General features: G+C 38.7%; 1 long non-coding RNA gene across 2 annotated transcripts; it reads right to left on the reverse strand.

The window, feature by feature from the left end:
• Positions 1–2633: 2633 nt before the first annotated feature.
• On the reverse strand, positions 2634–11964 carry LOC132043508 (uncharacterized). Of its 2 annotated transcripts, none has more exons than XR_009411822.1 (4): positions 11818–11964; positions 10913–10977; positions 7444–8107; positions 2634–2940 (listed from the first exon to the last, which is right to left on the reverse strand). It is a non-coding gene; the product is annotated as an uncharacterized LOC132043508 (long non-coding RNA). The 2 variants fall into 2 exon arrangements; XR_009411821.1 differs by having other exon boundaries at positions 2634–2955.
• Between the last annotated feature and the right edge of the window lie 12633 nt (positions 11965–24597).

Here is a 24597-nt window from a genome sequence, read left to right on the forward strand (position 1 = left end):
TGGACTGATGTCAACCCCTGCTAGGCTGATGGCCACCTCTGCCAGACTGTGAAGCCCCTCTACCAGAATATCCTCCTCATTTAGCTGGTGGTACTAGAGGCCTAGATGTTTGAACTCTGGAACCCTGCCTGGATCTAGGATACTCTCTCGCGTAATGCCCTGTCTCACCATACTCAAAATATGCCCCTCTGGCCATAGGCTGCTAAACTGTCATAAAAGAACCAGAATACCCTCCATGCTCTGAAGGTCGAGAGTATGGACCTCGAAAAGTCTACTCAGAACTGTGCCCACTATAACCTGAAGAACCACCTGCTAAAGCCTACATTGATGACTGGATGGGACGGCTGTAGGGATGATAATGACCCTTTTCATGGTGTCCCCCACCTCTAATAGGACCTTTGAAACTAGCAAATTTGCGAGCCTTCTTATCGCCACCCCCGCTATATGCCCGACCTATCTCTGACTCGACCCTCCTGGAATGCTCTACTTCTGACTGAAACGAGGCCCCAAAAGCCTCCAACTGTAAGGTCGCTAGGCGAAGCGGAAGGTCCAAACCCTTCACAAATCTCCTTACTCTCTCATCCTCTATGGGAAGTAATGTCATCGCGTAACGGGACAAAGCAAGGAATCTAGTCTCATACCCCGCAATCGACTTACCCCGTTGCTCCAAAGGCAAAAACTCATCCTTTCTGCTGTCTCTCATAGTATGAGGGACATACTTCTCCAGGAACACCTGGTAGAACTGGGTCCAGGTCAAACGTGGCAACCCAGTTAGTCGACACTCCGTGTAAGATCTCCACCACTGCTTGGCATCCCCAACTAACTGGAAAGAAACATAATAGACCCCGTGAGACTCCACTACACCAAACTTATCGAGCATCTCATCGAAGCTAAAAATAAACTCATACGCATCCTCCCCGGAAGTACCATAGAACCAAGGAGGGGACATCTTAGTGAACCCCTCGAACAATTTTCGCTCCTCACTGGTCAACACCAGCCCATCCATAGGCTAGAGAGAAAAATTAGGCGCTGGAGTAGCATCAATACAGGGAGCCACTACTGCTGCCGGCAGTACCCCCGGTGTCTGGAATCCTGAAGCTACCTTAGCATCAGGAGTCTGAACTCCTACTCTAGTCTGTGAGCCATCTGGAGTAACTGGAATCATGCCCCCCTGGGCCAAACTGTCAAAGTACCCCAACACTCGAAACACAGCCTCTTGAAAATCAGGAATAGCGGCAACCCCAGTTTATGCCTCAGCTGCCCTAATCTCCTCATCCGGATTGTCCTCAAGCTCCAGAGTTTATCTGTTGGGATTCTGAGCAGGTGCTGATGCTCAGCCCCTAGCTGGCACAGCTGCACTGCCTCTGCCTCGGCCACGTCCGCTGCCACTTCTCCTGCCTCGCCTACGGACAGCTGCTAGGGCAACGGGTATGGGTGCGGGTGCGGGTGCAGGTACAGGCTCTTGGCCTCCTATAGTGGTTAGTCGCGTTCTCACCATCTGTGAGAGAACGTAAAAATGATGTTAAGATACCAATCTGAACAATCTCGCACGAAAAGAATGAACCAGATACCAATCAGATTGAACTAGCATGAAAAGAGAGAAAAAAGTGAAGTGTTTCATAAATGTCCTATAGCCTCTCGAAGATGGGTACGGACGTCTACGTACCAATCCGCGAGACTCTACTAGACATTGCTCTTGTACTCATTAGACCAATTAACCTAGAAGCTCTGATACCAACTTGTCATGACCCAAAATCACAAAGTCGTGCGGGCACCTACCATTTACCACCTTGGTAGGCGAACCACATTCCCAAAGACAAGTTAAACTAGCGAAAAGTTTAAATAAGAAGAAGTTATCCAGTCTTAAATACTCATCATAACTAGAAATATCTTAACATCCCCAAAATCTGGTCAAAGGGTACAAGAGCGCTAAACATAGTTAGGAATACAAGTCTGAAAATAGCCAAAGGCTACTAACTGTCTGTTGAATAGAAAAACAGAAATAAATAAAAGGGGTCGCGTATCAGCCACGGGGTATAGAACTGGAGCCTAGATCGTACTCTGCATTCAATAAAAAGTGCAACAAGGGTAACATCAGTACAATACTAGTACCGGTAAGTATCATAGGCTGACAATATTTAGATAACGCATGAAGAAGTGGAAACTAACAAGTAGCACATAAAGCAAACAATTATAGTCATGTATCATATACAAAGTAAAGTGTAAAGGAATCATGAAATCAACCAAGACAGATATAGTTCACCAAATGATAGGTCAAATATATGAGTGAATTAATGCAATGCAATGTAATAGTCACCTTTCTCACTCCACTTTCGTACACACATGCTAAAGGGAAGTACCTCAAAGCCATGACCCATAGGGGACCCGTGAAGTCCACATACCACTCGTGCTCTCCGGCAGAAATCTCGGAGGCTATCAATCACTCGCAATCTTTGGCAAAGACCTCGAAGTCTCTTTGTCACTCTCAAACTCCGACAAAGAGATCGGAGTCTCTCAATCAGCCACCTCACCATCACATAAGAGTAATATGGAAAGCATACCATGCATGATATCAGTCAAAGCAATATTACCAATATACAATCAACAAGTACAAGTCATGTTACTGTTCACGGTTCAATTATAAATATTACACTTTCCTTTCATACGATGAGTGAGCTAGTATATGACAGAGATACAAGTAGGTGATAATCACAGAAATTAACAATAAGTTGACAAGCCTACATAATAGCTAACGGAACCAACCTAATTTGTATTCACCTCCACTTCATGCTCGAAGTCCCATCATGATATCCCCGTCACTTTTCACAATTACATAAGATTCTCTAATCAGAATCTAACTAAAGTAAGCCATAACCTACCTCGAAGACCGAGCAGGTGCCACGAACGATCAAACCAATGCCTTTCCTTTGTGTAGGGCCTCTGAAATATCGAAATCTATCAAATATGCGATCCACGTTAGAATACGAATATAAGGACACCCGTATTGCTATATTTATATTCGAAACCCAAGAACGCACCCCGAAAAATGATCTCGAGCCCACAAGGGAAAAACTGTAATTTTATTAAAAAACTGGCTTACAATAGCCTAAAGCTTAAGAATCTCAAAAGTCCTCGAAATCCGATCACAAATCGATGTTCAATTTCATATTTTACTTGAAAACCCTTTTCCATGGAAAACCCCAATTTCTACGCTAAACTCATGGATGAAATAGCTAAATAATGGATGATATCATGAGGAAATACTAAATTTAAGATTAGAAACTTACCCTGGTATCATCATCCAAACTCAATTTGTGAAAGTCATAACCAACCAATTTAACATTACATCCCAAAATGCTAACATTTCAAGAAAATAAATGCATCCCTTTTTTTTCCATGAATACGAACTGGCAGAACCAACAATTAACACCAGTAACCTCTCAAAGCTTTTCATTTTGAAAATTTGCAACAACACTACCACCCCCACTAACAAACTATCGAAATTAGTCCATTTGAATACAAACAAAAAAGTTTGACACGTCATAGGTTCACAATAATGAATGCATGAAGAAATTACCATAAGTGCTAACGACCCAAACTATTAAGACAAGGAACAAAGCAAACAAGCATATCCATGCGAATAGGAAAATAAGCAAGCACTGAAACAAAGGTATAATGCAAGAACACATCCTAATTTGGAATAGAAATCTCAAAATTTATCGACTGTGATAAATTCATTAATGCTCACCAATTAAGTAGGTAATCACTGACACTGGCCGTGCAAATGACCCCTTTAGAAACCTAATTCCATCCTACTCCACATATTATTTTAAGGATCATGAATAGATTAACTCAACAAAGCAATGTAGAATCTAACCTGAACTATTGTGAGCCGTAATTGTCCAGCAAGGCCTTGCTTCAAAATTTTAATGTTAACCTTTTACATGCCAAACCCTACCCACTTAAATTCACTCTTATAGATGGGCCATACGACATAGGGTGTTAAATGAATTGTGGACTTGTCCCCATTAACTCATCACAATAGCTTCCATAATTTACTTATTCACTTAACCATTTGCATACTTTAAAATATAGGCCTCCCGTCAAATACTATATTTTACCAACTTGTACCTTGTATGTGTGAAACTCATATTCCTATGAGTAAACTATTCACACGCATTATATAAATATATTTCAAAAAGTACCCGCCAATTAAATCACCATGCCACCAATTCCCCCAAGTGAAAACTACCTTTTAAAGCTACAGAAAGGGTATTTTAGCGAAAAAGAGTCCAAAAGTGCTAAACGACCAAACGGATCGTTACATCAGTGACCAATCAAACCATCGCTCATCCTCGAGCCACAATGGAAAGATGGGGATAAGGGGGTACCTCAACTGTCGAACAACTGAGGATATCTACTCCGCATATTCGCCTCGGCCTCACAAGTGGCCTCCTCAACTGGACAGTGCTTCTACTGCACCTTGACTGAAGCAATATCCTTGGACCTCAACTTCCTAACTTGCAGGTCAAAAATGGCCACAGGCTCTTTCTCGAATGGCAGATTCTGATAAAAAAGCATTGAGTCCCATTGGATGATGTAAGACCAATCACAATGGTACTTCTTAACATAGAGACATGAAACACCAGATGAACACCCACCAAACCTAGTGGAAATGCCAACTCGTAGGCTATCTCAGCAACACGCCGAAGAATCTTAAAAGTGGTCGATGAACCTCCCGCTAAAGTTACCCTTCTTCCCAAATTGCATCACACCCTTCATAGGTTAAACCTTTAACAGAACCTGCTCATCAATCATAAACTCCAAATCACGAACCTTCCAATCCGCATACATCTTTTTCCTACTCTGAGCTGCCAGAAGCTTTTCCTGAATAAGCTTCACCTTATCCAAAGACTCAATCAGCAAATCTGTACCCCAAGGTTGAACCTCAAAAGCCTCGAATGGCGCCATATCAATTTTGAAATAGTAGCTATTATTCTACGCGAACTTTGCCAAGGGTAAGAACTGGTCCCAATGACCACAAAAATCAATAACACAGGCTCTCAACATATAATCAAGCACCTGGATAGTCCACCCGGACTGACCATCAGTCTTTAGATGAAATATGGTGCAAAGGTCTAACTGAGTACCCAACTCTTCCTGCAACATCCTCCAGAATTTAGAGGTAAACTGAGTACCTCGGACGAAAATGATGGAAACAGGAACCCCGTGCAATTGCACTATCTCTCGAATGTAAATCCTGGCCAACTTTTCTGCATTATAAGTAATTTGTACTGGGATGAAATGAGCAGACTTAGTCAACCGATCAACAATAATCCAAACTGAATCGAACTTGCCCAGGGTCTTCGAAAGACCCATAATAATATCCATTGCAATCCTCTCCCACTTCCACTTGGGAATGGAATCCTCTAAAGCACACCCCCAGGTCTCTGGTGCTCATACTTGACTTGCTGGCAATTCAAACACTGAGCAACAAAATCTGCAATATTTCTCTTCATCCTGCTCCACCAGTAGTGCTGTCTCAAATCATGATACCTCTTAGTTGCGGCTGGATGAATCGAATACCTGGAGCTATAAGCCTCTTCTAAAATCAAGCAAATCTAACCACCTACACAAGGAAATCACACGCGTCCCTTGATCCTCAAGACCCTCTCACCATCAAGCACGACCTCCTTGGCCTCACCACTCAATACCTTATCATGAATCTTACCTAACTGGGCCTCCTCAAACTGTTGTGCCCTGATCTGCTCTAAGAGATATGACCTCGCCTTAACACATGCTAAAACTCTGCCCGGATCTGAAAAATCCAGATGTACAAGATTGTTTGTAAGAGTCTAAACCTCCATGGCTAACGAACGCTCAAAAGCAATCAACCGAGCTAAACTAGCCATACTCACTGCTTTCCAGCCCAAAGCATCAGCTACCACATTTGCTTTACATGGATGGTAAAGTATAGTGATATCATAATCCTTCAGTAGCTCTATCCATCTACACTATCTAGAATTGATATCCCTCTGACTGAACACGTGCTGAAAGTTGCGATGATCGGTGTACACCTCACAATGGACCCCATATAGATAGTGCCTCCAAATCTTCCAAGCGAAGACTATAGTTGCCAACTCTAAATAATGACTAGGGTAGTTTTTCTCATGGATCTTCAATTGCCTAGAAGCATAGGCAATGACCTTTCCCTCCTGCATCAACACAGCGCCCAAACTAACACGGAACGCATCATAATAAACTGAGAAATCCTTACCCTCCACGGGTGAATGCCAAAATAGGGGCTGTAGTTAATAAGGTCTTGAGAAATAGGGGCTGTAGTTAATAAGGTCTTGAGCTTTTGGAAGCTCTCTTCACAAATATCGGACCACTAGAAAGGAACCTCCTTCTAAGTCAATCTGGCTAGGTGAGAAATAATAGAAGCAAATTCTTTCACGGACCGATGGTAGTAACTATCCAAATCTACAAAGCTACGAATTTCAATCACTGCAGTGGGCCTCGCCCAATACCTAACGGCCTCAATCTTCTTGGGATCAACCATTTTCCCGTCCTTTGACACCACGTGGCCCAAGAATGCCACTGAATCAAGCTTGAAATCACATTTCAAAAACTTGGCATAAAGCTGGTCGAACAAGTCATCACTGCGAGGAATAGGATACTTATTACGAATGGTGACCTTGTTCAATTGACGGGAATCTATGCACATCCTCATCGTCCCATCTTTCTTCTTTAAAATAACACGGAAGCTCCCCAAGGGGAGACGCTCTGTCTAATGCATCCCTTACTCAGAAAATACTGCAACTGATCGTTTAACTGTCTCAAATCGGCTAGTGCCATCCTATAAGGCGGAATTGAAAACAGGCGAGTGTTGAGCTCTAAATTGATACAAAAATCAATGTTGCGATCGGGTGGCATACCTGGCATATCAGAAGGGAATACCTCCGCGAACACGCATACAATAGGCATGAACTCAAGGGGCAGAGGCCAAGTAGGCCAAACGCCCCTTATCGACTAATTTCTTAGTGCGGAGATAGGAAATGATCTTTTTCAGAGCGAGACTCGGAGTACCCCTCCGCTTAAGTCTAGGAATCCCAGGCATGGCTAAGGTGACTATCTTAGCGTGACAGTCCAAGATCGCGTGGTACGGGGACAACCAACTCATACCCAAAATAATATCAAAATCTACCATATCCAAGATCATCATGTTTACCCACATGTCGTACCCCATAAAAGTGACTAAGCAAGACCGATAGACTCAATCAACCACAGCAGAATCTCCAATCGGAGTAGACACATGAACCGGTATGTCAAGACGGTCACAAGTCAAATCCCAACCAATAAAATGATAAGTAGACACATAAGAAAAAGTAGAACTGGGATCAAATAAGACTGAAGCTGCCCGATGACGAACAAAAATGGTACTTGAGATCACCGCATCGGATGCCTCGGCCTCAAGCCTATCGGGAAAAACATAGCAACGAGCACCTCCACGGTCATTCTGTCCAGACTGCGCTCTTACCCTGGAGACCTGAGAACCACCCCTACCGGACAAATTTTAACCCCCTGCTAGGCTGATAGCCACCTCTGCCAGACTGTGAACCTCCTCTACCAGAATATCCTCCTCCTTTAGCTAGTGGTGCTAGAGGCCTAGATGTCTGAACTCTGGAACCCTACCTGGATCTAGGATACTCCCTCGCATAATGCCCTGTCTCACCACACTCATGTCACAACCCGACTAGAGGCCATGATGAGTACCCGGAGCTAACTACCGAGCACCGCTCATATTACTAGTCATCATACTCAACCTGAACACATACATATATGAATACCCCGAGGCTATACATAGATAAACATAAGCCTGTACGGTTACCAAAAATGTACACTGACATCGTCATGGGACACTAACAACCCACACGTATGTATCTACGAGCCTCTACTAGAGTACTAGACATAAGGACGGGACAGGACCCCGTCGTGCCCAAAATATATACGCAAAAGAATATGATTATAAGTGGCACCTCCGGAATAATGGAGTGCTCCTGTGAATCTGCTGATAAGCTCCTACGAATCCGCACCGTCTCCCTATCTACCTGTGGGCATGAACACAGTGTCCAAAAAGAAAGGACGTCAGTACGAACATTGTATTGAGTATGTAAGGCATGAATAATAATAGCATAATAGTGAAACAATGAAATATGAGCTGGAGATATAACCTGCTTAACCTTGAAAGGAAAACACATGCATGCATATCATATATATATACCATCGTCGTTGACCCGCGTCCGGGTAACCATCGTACGCCGCCCACTAATGGTGTCATGTACGGCCCCTTAGGCATGGTGTAATCACAAGCAGCCCACATTAGCGGTGACATGTCCGGCCATCCATGCACGATGGAATCGTATGCAGCCCGTTTTCGCGGTGACATGTCCGGCCTTATAGGCACGGTGTAACCTCATCATCGTATACATCTCATAAAACATACATTCAAACTCAAAGATAATCTATAACTATATCTGGGTGACGTAAGGTCGAGAACCTCCGATTCCCATTATGGAGTAATCATGTTCATCATACCACACCTTGAAGGAACTAGCATCATAAGGTGGGTTTAGCAATAATGAATAACATCAAAGAAAACGCATAAGGTTCATCAGCTTCATGGAGTTATCATATTATACGCTTTAGGATCTCTAGACTTAGACTCATCACCATCATTATCATATTCATGACATATCGCTTATCTTTACCTCATAAGGAGCTCTTTATCAACGTAGACTCATAGTTCATGGAATATAAGAAAGTCATGGAGAGATAGGGGAATTCATGTCATAGGGATCATGCCTTAGAAAAGAAGGGACTAGCCTTACATACCTTTACGTTTTGCTAACTTTATCACTTGAACGCTTCCCTCTAATATTCACGTTTCTACATTCAAGAGAGTTCGCACTAAAATTAGATAATCGAAGACATATTTAGGCTTAAGCTAAAACTAACAAAAATTGGGTAACATCTCCTTTATTTCGATGACTTCCTCCACATAATAAACAACTCCCAATATCAATAACAACACCCACAATCTCTTAATCAACAACTTCACCAAGCTAGACATTATTAAATCCCAAACATTCCCTATCAATCCTTCATAAACCCAACTATGGCACCATCCCGTGTCCATCCTCATACAATGCCTCTACAACATCTTTAATACTATTCATAGCAAGATTATACTCATTACATATCAAGAACTATGATTCAAGTCAAGTCATGATTTAAGAATATCTTTATTTTCATATTTGCACCTCATGTTCCCCTTCTCCCCATAATCTAAGTCTTTCAACCCCTCAATAGTCTAAACAACATGGAAGAATGATAAAACTTACCTTAATCACTTGGGAATAAGCCTTGAGTCACTCTACTCCATTAGAATGAAATCCTCCACTTGTATGTCAAAGGAATTCTTACTCTTCACAAATCCTAATAGGCTTCCTAGTATGTGAATCTCTTAAATCTTGGCTTTTGATCTTGATTTCTTGGAATAGATTTGTTGTAGAAATAGAGAGAGGGTTTTAGAGGGTTCTAGAGAGATATAGAGTCTGTTTTGGGGAGAAATAATGAATTAAAACGTGGGAGCTTATATTTATAACCAGGGATGGAAACTTCCAGATCCGCGGGTCGATGACTCGTCGACGTATCGACGGTCCGTCGACATGCGCCGTCGACTCTTCACCTAAGATGTCTGATTGCAGAATCTCGTCGACGGTGCCAAGCGACGGCTCGTCGACGTGTCGCCGGTCTGTCCCTTGGGCCGTCGATACTGACTGGTTTCAACAGTTTTCTGAACTGCTTCGTTTTGCTCCGATTCGATTCGTTTCACCTCTAATTCCCTCATAATGTCAAGAATACATACTTATACTCCTATACACATACAAAGTAAAATATCTTGTGATCAAAGCTCTGGTGCGGACTACCGAACCGAAGGTGTACACCACCAATAAGCCAAAATCTTCTTGTAATAAAACGGGAGGTGTAACAACTCAAAACATGCCCCTCTAGCTATAGGCTGCTGAACTGTCATAGAAGAACCAGAATACCCTCCGCGGTCTGATGGTCGAGAGTAAGAACCTCGGGAAATCTTCTCAGAACTGTGCCCACTATAACTTGAAGAAACACCTGCTAAAGCCTGTAGTAATAACTGGATGGGTCGGTTGTAGGGATGATGACGACCCCTGTTATGGTGTCCGCCACCTCTAATAGGACCCCTAAAACTGTCAAATTTGTGAACCTTCTTATCGCACCACCGCTATGTGCCCGAACTATCTCTGACTCGACCGCCTTGGCATGCTCTGCTACTGCTTGAAATGAGGCCCCAGAAGCCTCCAACTGTAAGGTGCCCAGCCGAAGCGAAAGGCCCAAACTCTTCACAAAACTCTGACAAAGACCTCGGAGTCTCTATCACTCTCAATCTCCGGCAAAGACCTTGTAGTCTCTCTGTCACTCTCAATCTCCTGAAAAGACCTCAGAGTCTCTCAATCACTCACCTCGCCATCACATAAGAGTAATTTGGAAAGCATGCCATGTATGATATCAGCCTCAAAAATATCACCAATATACAATCAACAAGTACAAGTCATGTTACTATTCACGGTTCAATTATCAATATTACACTTCCCTTTCATGTGATGAGTGAGCTACTATATGACAGAGATACAAGTAGGTGATAATCAAAGAAAATAACAAATATGACGACAAGCCCACATAACAGCTGACAGAATCAACCTAATTGGAATTCACCTCCACTTCATGCCCGAAGGCCTATCAAGCTATCCCCGTCACTTTCTACAACTACATAGGATTCTCTAATCAGTGTCTAACTAAAGTAAGCCATAACCTACCTCGAAAGTCGAGTGGATGCCATGAATGATCAAACCAATGCCTTTCCTTTGCGTAGAGCCTCTAAACGATCAAAATATATCAAATATGTGATCTACGTTAGAATACGAATCTAAGGACACCCATATTGCTAAACTTATATTCGAAACCCAAAAGCGCACCCCGAAAAATGATCTCGAGCCCACAAGGGAAAAACTGTAATTTTATTGAAAAACTGGCTTACAATAGCCTAAAGCTTAAGAATCTCAAAAGTCATCGAAATCAGATCACAAATCGATGTTCAATTTCACATTTTACTTGAAAACCCATTTCCTTGGAAAAGCCCAATTTCTATGCTAAACTCATGGATGAAATAGCTAAATAATGAATGATATCACGAGGAAATACTAAATTTAAGATTAGAAACTTACCCCTAAATTTAAGATTAGAAACTTACCCCAGTATCATCATCCAAACTCAATTTGTGAAAGTCATAACCAACCAATTTAACATTACATCCCAAAATGCTAACATTTCAAGAAAATAAATGCATCCCTTTTTTTTTTCTTTCCATGAATACGAACTGGCAGAACCAACAATTAACACCAGTAACCTCTCAAAGCTTTTCATTTGAAATTTTGCATCAACACTACCACCCCCACTAACTAACTATCGAAATTAGTCCCTTAGAATACAAACAAAAAGTTTGACACGTCATAGGTTCACAATACCGAATGCAGGAAGAAATTACCATAAGTGCTAACAACCTAAACTACTAAGACAAGGAACAAAGCAAACAGGCATATCCGTGCGAATAGGAAAATAAGCAAGCACTGAAACAAAGGTATAATGCAAGAACACATCCTAATTTGGAATAGAAATCTCAAAATTTATCTCGACTGTGATAAATTCATTAATGCTCACCAATTAAGTAGGTAATCACTAGCCATTGGCCATGTAAATGACCCCTTTAGAAACCTAATTCCATCCTACACCACATCTTATTTTAAGCATCATGAATATATTAACTCAACAAAGTAATGTAGGATCTAACATAAACTATTGTGAGCCGTATCAAAATTTTGATGTTAACCTTCAACATGTCAAACCCTACCCACTTAAATTCACTCCTATAGATGGGCCATGTGACATAGGGTGTTAAATGACTTGTGGACTTGGCCCATTAACTCATCACAATAGCTTCCATAATTTACTTATTCACTTAACCATTTGCATACTTTAAAATATAGCCCTTCCGTCAAATACTATATTTTACCAACTTGTACCTTGTATGTGTGAAACTCATATTCCTATGAGTAAACTATTCATACACATTAGATAAATATATTTCAAAAAGTATCGGCTAATTAAATCACCGTGCCACCAATTCCCGCAAGTCAAGAATACCATTTGAAGCTACAGAAAGGATATTTTAGCGAAAAAGAGTCCATAAGTGTTAAACAAGCAAACAGGTCATTACAAGCCTTCGCCTTCTATCTTTGATGGTGCTACGAAAATCCAACCACTGGATTTTGGATTTCTGTTTAAGAATAGATTCCTGCATAGAGAGAGTATTGTTAAGATTAGTCCTAGAGCATTCACTGTTGTTGTTGACACTGATAAACACCAGAATAAGCGATATTCACTGGGCCAGGAGCACCCTCTCGAGTAAAAGCTTCCACGGCTGGTTGACCAAAATGAGGATCCCAAATTGCATCATCAATTTGCACCTTGGACTCCCACCATGGCCTCCTTTTCATTCACATCTCCAATAATATTTCTTGACTAGGAACTTAGTTTGGAACTAAGAATCTTCAGTTTTTGATGTAGAATCCACATAGAATTACCATAAACCTGAGTGTCCCAAACCTCTTTGACCAGATCTAGAAACCCATCTATCTAAATCCAGTAGTTAACAAACCTAAAATATTTGATGCTGCTATACTGGTCGTCATGGAATTTTATCAAGAGTGGCCAATGGTCAGAGCTTGTTCTCACCAGGTGTTTGACAATATTTTGTTGAAACTTTTGAGACCATTGATCATTAATAAAAATTCTATCTAGTCTCTTCTATATTCTCTTCCTTGGACTTCTATTATTGCACCATGTGAATTTAGGGCCAGTAAAACCAAGAGCAACCATACCACAGAAGTTCATGCAAGTGGCATAGTCAAGGCTTTTATACATTCTGTATGTCTTTCCTCCCAATTTTTCTTCTGGCTCCAAGATGACATTTGTCACAACCCGACTAGGGGCCATGACGGGTACCCGGGGCTAACCACCGAGCACTGCTCATACCATTACCCATCATACTCATCAACCGTTCATTCATTAATCTTATACTCAAGTCATAGGAAAAACCATTTTTCACTTCGAAACATAATTACCTTTATATACATAAGCCCTTCGGCTATCAAAATAATGTACATACAATAAGGACATCGTGAGACCATACTACCCACACATACGCATCTACGAACCTCTACTAGAGTACTAGACATATGGACGAGACAGGACCCCGTCATGCCCAAAACATATATATACACAAAAGAATAAATCAATGGCACCTCCGGAATAATGGGGTGCTCTCAAAGTCTGCTAGTAGCTCCTATGAGTTGGGATCACCTCCCTGCCTACCTGTGGGCATGAACACAGAGTCCAAAGAAAACGGACGTCAGTACGAACATTGTACTGAGTATGTAAGGCATGAATGAAATGAACATAATAGAGAAGTCATAAGACATAAGATGAAGATATAACCGGCGTAACTTTTAAGGGTGGATACATTTCATACATATATCATGTATAAACGTAGTACATGTATCGTCATAGCGCATACATCATCGTATCACATATATCATCATCTTTAACTCGCGTCCGGGTAACCATCATATGCCACCCACTAGTGGTGTCATGCCCGACCCTCTAGGCTCGGTGTAAACATAGCAGCCCGCTTTAGTGGTGACATGCCCGGCCATTTAGGCACGGTGGAATCGTATGCAGCACATTTTCATGGTGACATGCCCGGCCATTTAGGCACGGTGGAATCGCATCGTCATATACCCATCGTAAACTTAACATTTTCATACATTGCATAAGCATATCATAAGCTTAGCGTCATTATACATTTATCATCAAACATACATTAGAACTTGAAGGCAACTATGGCTATGTCGGGGTGACATAAGGTCGTGAACCCCCGATTACATTATGGAGTGATCATAATCATTATGTCTCACCTTGAGGGGACTAACATTATAAGGTGAATGTACATAAGAAAAGCATCAATGGAACCATATTTAGGATCATTAACCTCATGGACATCGTATGTTACTATAGGATTCTTTATACTTAAACTCATCATCATCATTATCATGCTCGTATCGTATCTCTTTTCTTTATCATATGCGTATGTAGCTCTTCATAGTCATGGACTCATAATTTTCGTTATTCGGGAAGATCACGGAAAAATAGGAAGATTCATGTCATAGGAGTCATGCCTTAGGAGGAGAGGATTAGCCTTACATACTTCTTTCGTTTAGCTATTCTATCGTTTGATCGTTCTCCTTCGATGCTCACGTTTCTACCTTCAAGAAAGTTCGTATTAACATTAGCTAATCGATTATAAGAACATGCTTACTAAAGCTAGAGAAAATTGGGCAGCATTTCCTTTGTTTATACAACTCTCCTCATATTACATATCAACTCCCAAACATCCATAACAACATTCACAATATTAGAAGCAACAATCATCATTCATCTACATTATCCACATTTCACAATTTCACTTCAACTCCTCCATAATCATGGTCATAGTACACCATTACGTTTTCTCATATATAATGCTTATCCCACGTTCTTAATATCATTTATAGCATAATCATAATCCCAACACATCAAGAATCGTGATTCATTCTAAGCTACCACTCAAAGATGTCACTATTCTCACATTTATGGCCCATTTCCATCTCCTTCTACAATCCAAGTCTTTCAACCTCTCATTACCTTAAACAACATGGAATGATCATAAAACTTACCTTAGATAGTGTAAGAATAAGCCTTGAGCGGAGATACTCCTCTTGCACCAAAACCCTAGCTTCACTTCTGCTTAGATTCCTTGTCTTGGATGAACTCTAGTGAGCTTCTTACACTTAACTCTCTTGGTTTGATGAAGTTAATCTTGAATCTCTCTTGCGTTCTTGTGGGAGAGGTGTGGAACCCTCTAGAAGCCTTGAGAGAGATGAAGAAGTGTGGGAAATGAAATTAGTGAAGTGGGATCACATTTATATAATTAAATTTAACTCAGCCCGTCGGGACTTCCACGGACACTTATACGGTCCGTATAACATTGGACGGCCTGTATAAGTGGTCGTGGTTCACCACCAGGCAAACATCATCTCTGCTGGGTGTTATACGAACCCTTATACGGACCGTATAATATTATACGGACCGTATAAGTTGGTCGTATAACCCCATTTCCCTGAAATGATCTCCGTCGTTCGTTTGATCTCCAATCCTTATGGAACCTTCTTGACACTTGTTTAACACCTCGTTAACGATATAAAGGACACTATAACTCTTCTCCTAGACATTATTAAATCATTGTTAACTTATCACTTGTAAATCCTTTCCGATTCGTAACGTATACCTTACCTTTCTTAGCAAACTTTCTTCTCTTACTTCGAATGCCTTTGAAATCTCAATTAGTATCATCAAGTGCTATTTCTTACTTATCGAAACATCGTATACTTCATGCCCTTCGCTAGTCTATTCACTGTACATGAACGGAAAATTTTTTCGAGGTGTAACAACATTAAAGTCACCTGCAATGCACCAAGGACCATCAATCAATAGGTTGAGCTTTTCAAGAATTCCCATAAATCCTGTCCTTTGGTTGGAGGTACATTTGGCATAGATGCCAGTAACATGTACCCCAATGTCATCACCTTCAGTCTTCCAATTAATGGTAAGCTGTTGTTCATCCTCGTCAATGACGTGGCCTAAAATTTGCCTTTCCAGAAGCATCAAATTTTCCCTGAGATGTTGTGTTTGCAGTGTTGAAATCTCAAGAATCTTCTATAGGCATCAATTTTGTCCATGCTGACAAAAGGTTCAAGACCAACTACATATTGAAACTTGTCGATGTTGATTAGATGCTTGAGTCTATGAATATCTTTTTTGGATCTTACTCCTCTAATATTACATGTAATTGCACTAATCAAGGAATACCAGTGGGTTAGGTAGTTTTTTTTACCCCGATTGGGGCAGCAGATCTATTTCTTTTCTCTTTATCCTCAGTTGTTTTTTCTCTTCGTCCTCTTTTGCTAGAAGTAGCATCATCTTTATGACCTTCTTTCTCTGGCAGATATTCACTATGACTGTTGCCACTATTTCAGTACTTTGTTGTTGAGATTGTTCCTCCAAGTTCTGATCATCAGTGGTTTCCCCAAGTTTGTGTTGGATCACTATTATTGCTATCTTTTTGTTGATCCTCATCTTGCTGTTGAACACTACTTTGTTTGTCATCATTCGTATTTTTGTCAGTAGTCTCTTTTTTCCTTAAGTTTGGGTAACATCATAAGAATGATGTTCAACATTATAGGCTATGTTAAAATGATTCTCCTCCTCTTTGTTTAATTGGTTCATGTTTTGGCTAGATTGTGGTACTTCTTCACTGAATTGAACATGCTTTTGATTCTCACCATCTTTACCAGCATCATTATTATTATTCTTCGTGAGGGCAGCACCATTCTTCTTTGCTTTGAAATTGACCTTGGACTTTTTCTTAGCAATTTTCTGGTTTTGGCTTTTCTTCTTTTTGTTAAGCATTCTGGTTATCATAGTTTGTTAATTGCCCTTTTCTTCTTCCTTGTTGATCTCATCCAGTTTGTTATTAGATTCAGCAGCTTGGTTGCTATCTTCCTGATTCTCATTGTTTTGGTCTACTGCATAAGTAGGAAAAAAACATTTCTTTTGGTTATACAAGAACTGTTAAATTCCCTTGACATAAAAGAAGATTCCAGCGTTGTAGTAAAGGTATTCAACAATTGGCTTAAGTCACAACTTTAAATCTTAGGCGTGACACTTCAATATTTATTCTAATAATCTTGTACAAATTTTTAGCTCTGGCACTGCTAAAATACGCCTCAAAATTAATAGAAATTAAAGAATTTCACCAATCTTTTTCCCTAGCTACATATGACCATGAACTTATTCTCCTCCTCTAGGAGATCACCTAAGGGCAAAGGATATATGACACACAATTTTGACCAAGCATATACAATGAGAGAAACTTAGAAAAGTGGCATATTCTCGAAGCACGGATAAATTAAAGTCCACTACTCACGTCTTTGAAAGAATCTATTCCCATCCACATCCAACATCTTTATGCTAAATCATTTTGCAATTACACAATCCAAATTTCTTCTGATCGATCAAGTACACATACTTATGGTTTAGTATAGTAGTACAACATATTAAAATTTTAATCCAAGTAATTACAAATACTAATTAATTACTGTAAACTCTAATTTGTTGAGATGATTAACTAGGAATGGTAAAATACACATAAGACGAGAGCGGTATATATGTAGCTGTTCCTTTTTGTTAGAAAATTAGTGTTTGAGCCTAGCACATACATAAAGAGTGCGCTAATTAGACGACTCATTGGTTCGTCCAACTCTTAACCCTAACGTTGTCTATATAAATACCACTATAGGTGTCAGAAGAAGCAGACTAAAAAACCTTGCAAACGGCTAGGGTTAGGGTCTATTTTCTGCATCCATTAGAGCGATCTTTAGGCTCATCTGTCGCATGAGGATTTTCAACAACCGATGACTCGAATTGTAATTGCTACAGGCGATCCCTTTCTGCAAAGGAAAAAACATCATTTCCTGAACTTGAATAACAATAACAACATACCTAGTGTAATCCCATAAGTGAGGTCTGGGGAGGGTAGGACGTATGCAGACGTACCTTAGCCCTACTTTTGCGGGATAGAGAGGTTGTTTTCTATATACTCTCGGCTAAAAAAAAAAAGCGTAACCAAAGCAGGATAGACAGAAAAATAAAGATAGCAGAATAACAAGATAAACAAAGAAAACAAAGTAACATGTAGTAGTAAAATTGAAGAATATAATACTATGTGAATGCTAGGTAAGACTACTAATGAATTAAGGAGAAGATGAGAAGAGGAGACTAGCTCCCAACCTCTTCCTCATAAGTACTCCAACACATTGCTACCCTAATCCTCTGTTGAGTAGCTGCTGGCTCAACGATAGATAATGAGCTTACAGTGAAGTTTTGATAATTTGAAAACAATGTACCCAATGACAATCAAAGAAGACATAAGGAATGTTTCAATTGAAGAACCAAATAAACAAGGAAAGAAAGGAAGATCCAAGTCAAATGAGGTTTAGTTTTGGGGTACAATTAATGAAACCAATACTTGGATTCAACTATTTAAGGCAACAACTACTTCTATATAAAAGCAACACGAACAAACTTTGGAGCTTAACCAACCCTACAAATCACAACATTCCAATGAGAGGCTTGAGCGAGCGCAATCAACACTTATTCTTAGAAGAACCAACTGCATGATGAGGAAGAACCGGAGCTTGTCAAGATTTATCATTGTATTGAAGCAGGATGGTTGAAATGGAGGCTCGTGTACGGGTACTGTGTGATAAGAATGTGTTACCAAGACTTAAACGTTATTTCTACATGGTAGCGGTTAGACCTACATTGTATTATGGGGCAAAGTCTTTGGGTCGTCAAGAATACCTACGTTAGCGAAGATGAGGATCTCAGGTGGATGTGCAGGCATACTATGAAATACATGATTAGGAACGAAGTTATACAGGACAAGCTGGGAGTCTCCTTCATGGAAGACAAGATGAGGGACATGAGGTTGAGATGGTTCGGGCATTTGAAGAGGAGGTGTGTAGATACGCCAGTTAGAATGTGTAAGAGGTTGACGGTAGCAGGAGTTAGCAGAGATAGAGGTAGGCTGAAGAAGAACTGGGAGGAGGTGATTAGACAGGGCATGGCACAACTTCAGCTGAATGAGGACATAACCTTATATAGGAATATTTGGAGGTCGAGAATTAGGGTAGAAGGTTCGTAGGTAGTTAATTAATGTCGCAATTTGTGTGGGAGAGGTATGGGCCGGCTAGCCTCCTCTTCTCCTCTTCTTAGTTGTATTATTTAGGTATCGCGTAGTTCTTTACTCTTCAGTATGTATTACTATCTGTTGCTTCATTTGTTTTGTATCCTGATATTTTGATGTCTTATTTTCCTTCCAATCCTTGTGTGGGAGAGATATGGGCCGGCTAGCCTCCTCTTCTCCTCTTCTTAGTAGTATTATTTAGGTATCGCGTAGTTATTTACTCTTCAGTGTGTATTACTATCTGTTGCTTCATTTGTTTTGTATCCTGATATTTTGATGTCTTATTTTCCTTCCAATCCTGCATCGATTACATTTATTTTTAGTCAAGGGTCTATCGGAAATAACTCTTTCTACCCCACAAAGGTAGGGGCAAGATAAGCGTACATCCTACTCTCCCATACCCCACTTATGGGATTACACTGGATATGCTAATTATTGTTGTTGTATAATTTATTCTTTTTGTTACGAGAACTTTGTTGCTATTTTGTTTTGTAAAATTCTCGGTAACTCTTGAGGTATGGCCAAAAATAAACTAACATCATGCAGATTTTTTTAAATTTATAATGTTTTACAAATATTCTTTTTATTCTTTTAAATTGTATAGCATCATACATTGATTCATTTTTGCGTATCTGTTCCCACTAAGCATTAGATGGCTAATTCTCTCATTTTTTGTGGGAATGCAAAGAAAAACTAGGGGGAAAATGAAAGAAGAACTCGTACCTATACAAAATAAAAGAGCTCGTAATAAAATAGGGAAAGAGTGAAATTTCTTAAATATTTCTATGAATGAGATAATGTTTTAGCTATATTTGCAGGATTGACAAATTTTTTAGAAGTAAAGAAAGGAAATATTTTTTATTTTAATCATAATTAGGACCTTGCTTTGGGTAATGTATCTCAATCTTTAATTGTTAACTTTGACACACGACTTCCATCCAAGTAGGAACATTGATGATTGGGTAATGGAGAGGAGCCTCAAACATTTCTTTTGTATACGACATCGACAGAATATGACAAGTCAAATCCAAAATATTTTCTCCCTGTTTTCTCTTAGTGGGTGAGTCCAAATGGTTGATTCTCAAGAAATCAGGTCAATTTATTAAAGAAAAGTTGTTACCTAATGCAATCTTGTGGTAAAACGACCCACAGATGCTCGAAAAGGCAGTGTGATCCAAATGAGGACATGAGAATATATTCACTTTCGTAAGTGTATATATAGAGCAGTCTATGCCCACTTCCATGCAAGATATTGAAAGAAAAGAAACGTAAAATGGAAACTATTTTCCCTCTTCGTGGAAGAGAGTTTACATGAAGAAATGGTGAGTGGATTGCAGCCAGGGATGACTTGCCGAGGATCACTTTGTAATTTGCCTTATGGTTTGCTTAGGAATTTGTATCGGCAAGTTGTCCCGGGCTACGTTTCGCTCTCTTCTTCTCATGCAAACTTCTTCACACCTATTTCTTACTCTCTCCGTCTCAATTTATATAATATGGTTTGACTGGAAATGGAGTTTAAGAAATAAATGAAGACTTTTGAAACTTGTGGTCTAAAACAAGTCACAGATATTTGTGTGGCTCTAAATCATTTGATTAAGAGTAAAAGAGGAAGTTTTAAGTTACATTATTTCTAAATATAAAAATGTATCATTCTTTTGGGGACAAGCTGAAAAGAAAAGTGTATCGAATAATTGGGACAGAGGAGTATATTTTTATTTGAGGGAAACAAGGCTAGAACCTTCAAAAGTATTATGTGGTATGAAATAAATGTCTTGAACTTGTGTAAACAAAGCATCTTTCAGCCGCTAGTGATCCGTGTGTTATAATTTTTCAGATTATTAATCTCGCTTGCTGCAATAGTTACTTATAGTTATTTTTTAGATGATAAAATTTTAAAATTCTTCGCCGATAAATTTTAAATCGTTCCAAAACCAAAAATAAAGCCTTATTGCAATAACATGTCGAGATTTCAAGTTTAACCATTTGTCAATCACAACGGCTTGTAATCTAAATTGGGTGGAAATGACACAGGGTGTAGTTCCATAGCATCTCTATTTAAAACGTAATAGTATAGTTTGTAAAAACTATTTAACGTAAGTCTCGACAAACTTTCATATTGAATCTCCTTCTCCTCCTTCTCTTCAACCTTCAGGTCTAAAGTTAGGCTATGCCAAAGCCTATAACTCGATACACGACGGTCTAGAGTTTAAAAAGCCTAAATTCAAATTCTAACCCTCGGGTATGAAATTAGACTTTGTTAGAGTTTAGGTCTAAATTTAAACTTTACTCAAACTTCAAATTTGAAGGATTAAAGCTAGATTTTGACAGAGCCTAACTGACGGTTCGAATTTTGAAACTTCAAATCGCAATTTCAATTTTAGACCGACAATCTAAAGTTTATTTCGAGGTGACTAAATTTTAAAAATATATAAATTTTGACTATTATTTAGATAGGGTCCTAAAAATGGATATTTATACACTCCGCCGGAAAAGTGCCGGTTAGGAAACTCTTCATTGACACATTCAAACATTTCTTTTGTATACGACAACGACAGATCACATGACAAGTCAAATCCAAAATATTTTCTCCCTGTTTTCTCTTTGTGAGTGAGTCCAAATGGTCGATTCTCAGGTAAACATGTCAATTTTTTTTTTTTTAAATGTCACAGGTCAAATCCAGAATATTTTCTCCTTGATTTCTCTGAGTGAGTGAGTCCAAATGGTTGATGCTCAAGTAAACATGCCAATTATTAAAGAAAAAGTTGCTACGGCAATCTTATCGTAGACAAAAGCAGATTCAGAATTTAAAGCTTATGAGTTTTTATAACGATTTTAAGCTAACATACAATAATAACTGGATTTATAGCAAAAATATTTAGTGAATATTTTAATACATATATAAGCTAATCTTGCTACCTTCAGGGAGAGTTTGAAATAAGGTAGAGTTTTTACCTTCAAGCATGCCAAAACTCTACCTTAAGGCCTAACTTTGGCTCGAACAAGCCTAACTTTACTACAAAATTCTACCTTAGGCAAAATGGAAAAAAATTATCTTTTTTTTTTAAGCTCAACTCCACACAACACATTGGGCCGGCCAGGTGGTAAAACGACCCACTGATGCTCGAAAAGGCAATTCAAATCACGAGAAATATCTGCAAGTATATATATATAGGCAAAATGGAAAAAAATTAAAGACAAATGCATTTGAAGGATACCCTCACAAAATATTGATTTTGAGTAAAAGCTATTGAGTTCCATCAACTCCCACACAACACATTGGGCCCAGCCCAGGTGGTAAAACGACCCACTGATGCTCGAAAAGGCAATGTGATCCAAATGAGGACACGAGAATATATTCGCTTAATTTGCAAGTATATATATATAGAGCAATCTATCCATGCAAGATATTGAAAGAAAAGAAAAGAAAAGAAAATTTAATGTTTGTTTAATTTCTTTGTGGAAGAGAGTTTACATGAAGAAATGGAGAGTGGATTGCAGCAAGGGATGACTTGCCGAGCATCACTTTGTAATTTGCCCATATATATGGGTTTGCTCGTAAGCTCATGGTCTTATTCTATTGTATCGGCAATCTTTGTCGTTGTCGCGGTTTTGCGCTATATTTCGCTCTCTTCTTCTCATGCAAACTTCTTTTGACCCATCTCTTATCTTATTTTATTTGTTATAACCTTATTGTATGGTAAGAAAATCTTAATTATTCATAGCTCAGTCATTAAGTGTGTATTTATTTTTTTAAATCGGAGTCCTAACCATTCATCAAATCCTAATCATTACGATCGTTAATGGATCTAAATGTTACGATCTCTAACAAAGTCTTAATATCATTAAGATTTTATCTATTCAAGGATTTTATGAAAGATGACACTACACCACTACTCATTGTTAACCAACAAAATCATTGTTGCCCACCATTATCAAATATCAACTACCACTACACACTATCCTCGGCCATGATATCACCATCACCACCATCAATCATATATGGTCTTTCTATAATTTACAAGAAATATTTTGCCTCCAATTTCATCACCACTAATTAAGTCATACTATCTCCATTATATATCACAACCACCACCATCACCATTATCATTCACTACAATTATCAATTATCAACACCAAAATGAATAAATCATTCCACGTATTAAGCGTATTAGCACCGATGAACCACCATCTCTCACCACCACAAAAGATTTCTACCACCCATAACCACCAACATCAACCAACACCACCACCAACCACTACCGACATCCCGCCCGCACAAACACCACCATGCATCAACCACCATATAATTTTTTAAAATATTATTTTGATATAGTATTAAGTTAACTAGTACTTTATTTGAATTATGTTTATTACTTTTTAAATAAAGATAAATTTATATATTCAGATGTGGATAAAAAAAAATTATCTTAATAATTCAGTATTTAAATTTTTATCAATATCCAAATATATTTTTAGATTTAGACGTTTCATTTTAATAGAAACAGACGGGACCTTAATAGAATTAACTATATGAGTATCAATCTAAACTGTCCTTTATGTCCTTTTTATTATCTCACTTATTTGATACTCCATTAATTAAAATAGTAAGGGTAAAATTGGGAAAGGAAATTACTAGTAAGTACGTCGTTCTTGTTTTGCTAAAATTAAGCATCAAATATTTTGAAACAAAATTTAATTTTATAAAAAAGAATAATATTTTACACTTGAAAAAATATATCTCTTGCACATAGACTACGCGCAAGTTTTAGACCAATTTAAATATATGTACCCAACTAGAAGTGGAGCGAAAATTCGTAACTCTTAGTTTGTGACCTTAGATACGGTCGATATTGTTGATCCTCAATTCAAAATTTTGTAAAATTATAATACGGGGGTGTTATATTAGTTAATGTTGGATGAGAGTATTTTAGATGAGAGAGTTTATCCTTCACTGATAAAGTAAAAGAAGGTAGAAGTATTTTTTAACATTTATTATTTTACGTACGTAGTATTATTATTTAGTCAAAATTAGACACTTAGACCAGCTTGGATAAGCCAAATTTCAATCAACTTTTTAATAAGTTTATTATTTTTAATAAAAATAAATATTTCCCAAAACAGTTTTTTTTTTTTTTTGAAGTTAAATTAGATGACTGAAGGTGTCTTTTATGAGGAGGTTTGTCTGTTGAATGTAAACAAACATGCAAGGTTTTATAAATATACACTTGAAAAAATTATCTCTCCAAAAACTCATAGTCAACTAGTGTAAGCGAAAATTCGTAACTCTTAGTTTGTGACCTTAGATACGGTGATATTGTTGATCCTCAATTCAAAATTTTGTAAAATTATAATACAGGGGTGTTATATTAGTTAATGAGAAGCTATTTGCAAGGATTATTTTGTGTATTTGAATGGACATGCAGCAATACAATCAACTTTTTAATAAGTTTATTATTTTTAATAAAAATAAATATTTATCAAGTTAAATTAGGTATCATAATCTTCCTCTTATCTACTTCTTCCTACAAATCACAAAA

Source organism: Lycium ferocissimum, unplaced genomic scaffold (assembly GCF_029784015.1).
Source record: "Lycium ferocissimum isolate CSIRO_LF1 unplaced genomic scaffold, AGI_CSIRO_Lferr_CH_V1 ctg2577, whole genome shotgun sequence".
NCBI classification, from domain to species: Eukaryota; Viridiplantae; Streptophyta; class Magnoliopsida; order Solanales; family Solanaceae; genus Lycium; species Lycium ferocissimum.